General features: G+C 42.2%; 1 long non-coding RNA gene across 1 annotated transcript; it reads left to right on the top strand.

Annotated features, from left to right (window-relative positions):
* Positions 1-16: 16 nt before the first annotated feature.
* LOC123172584 (uncharacterized) lies at positions 17-1334 on the top strand. The gene is made up of 3 exons (XR_006485645.1): positions 17-678; positions 776-835; positions 936-1334. It is a non-coding gene; the product is annotated as an uncharacterized lncRNA (long non-coding RNA).
* The last annotated feature ends 490 nt before the right edge of the window (positions 1335-1824 follow it).

Below are 1824 nucleotides of genomic sequence, written 5' to 3' on the forward strand. Positions count from 1 at the left end.
TACTATATTTTCCACATGTAGTTCATTTTTTGTTAATCAGGAATTAGTACAAGGTAAAATAATTAGCATCTCATTAATTAATTAGTCTCAAGTCGAATAACTAACAAGCAAATCTTTACTAAGTATTGGTCTAGTGTTGAGAAGAAGGGTGGTTATTCCCACCAACCGTGTTTGATTAATCCCATTACATATATACACATGGGCTTTAAAGTTTCAAAACCAGTGCATGTGCCATAAAATTCTAAGCGTAGTGGACACACACGCATGTGTGTATCATGTGATGTGAATTCCACATGATGACAAACACCAATATAATACACATCATTGTAGGGTTGCCTTGTGGCTATGAGATGCATGTAGGTGCAGTATGCCATATCTCAAATAGAGCGCATGCAAGTCTTAGATCATCAGCAAGTTTTGTGAGGTAAACATACACGGAGAATATGGCAACCAATAGTCGTAAGAGTGTGATTATGGGAGTAGTCATAACAGTTCTTGTCATACAGCAGGCCTAGGTAGAAGCCAAGAGCTGTTGTTGTTCCATCTCGGGAAGAAACTGCTATAACGCATGCCGTGTCACGGGTGCCTCTCGCAAAACATGTGCAAGGTTGTGTGGTTGCAAAATTCTTGACAAGTGTGTGAGTCCTTGTGATCGCTTCAATCTTTACCCGGAAGCAGGTAAACTGTAAATATATTCTTTCCATTCTTCTATTTTCCTCTCAAGCACAAAGAATTATATTTAAACACACGAGGTTTGTTTTCCCAAACGAAGCAGAAGTCATTGAGTTTTGCAAGTTGGGATGCATGTCCTCCGTCTGCAACACCACAAACACTTGTAAGATTAAATCCTTACATGCATCTGACTATCTTATTGCTGCTCGTTGTCTATAAATGATTGTTTCTAATGCAAGCTATCTTCCATGCCGTCATCGTAGGTGAACAAGGGAAAGATGTCATAGAGAATTGCACAACTGGATGCGATCGTGTATGTACCAAGGATGTTGAATTTGCCGCAGCTATTGCATAAGAAAGTCTATACGCCGGGATTTCATGCCGAGATAGTCGAAATGTTCTTGTTGTCTTGAATAATTGGACATCATGTCCCGTCCAGTACCGTGTAATCTTATTTTTGTTTCTTTGCATCTATCGAAAAGGTGTGATAGCTCCCGGGGTTCCATTCCTTTCCATATATTTCCAGTAAGGGTTTTGATGGTGTGCCATTTCCTTGCGAAAATGTGCTCGTCATTTTGTAATAATTGGATACAGTATCCAATAAAATGTGTCAACTTATTGTGTTTTATGGCTTTTCAATAAATGAATATTCAGTTACGCTACTATGCTTCAGGTTTTCTGCATGAAATTTAAAGTAAATTGATGGCTCTTCGCCTCCTCTATGCATCTCGTCGGACCACTCTCCTCTGCTCTAACTCTTCCTGCACCTGCTCTACCCTGGTTCATTGCAGCGGATGTGCAACAGGGAAGCCTGGGAACCACCGTGGCAATCTAAACATTCAACTGGTTGCTCCTTCTCTGCCAAGAAGCGCATGAGAGCCTCCACAGTTGTTCCTGATGTTGGCTGCACCACTCCAACAAAAGGCCGCACCAGCCAGCTGCTCCAGGCACGTGGCTCTATGGCCACGATCCATGGGCTCCAAACGTGCATGACTACCTTGCTGCCGCCAAGCCTATCATCTGGCGCGACCACCATTTCTGTCTAGAATGTCTCATGATGTCGCTCGACTTTTCATAATTCTCGGGTGGACTTTGCTATGACAGAACAACCAGATTGTCTTTGATGCTCTAGATGAGAGGCATTGGTGTGAC

This window comes from Triticum aestivum, unplaced genomic scaffold, assembly GCF_018294505.1.
Source record: "Triticum aestivum cultivar Chinese Spring unplaced genomic scaffold, IWGSC CS RefSeq v2.1 scaffold38880, whole genome shotgun sequence".
Taxonomy (NCBI): Eukaryota; Viridiplantae; Streptophyta; class Magnoliopsida; order Poales; family Poaceae; genus Triticum; species Triticum aestivum.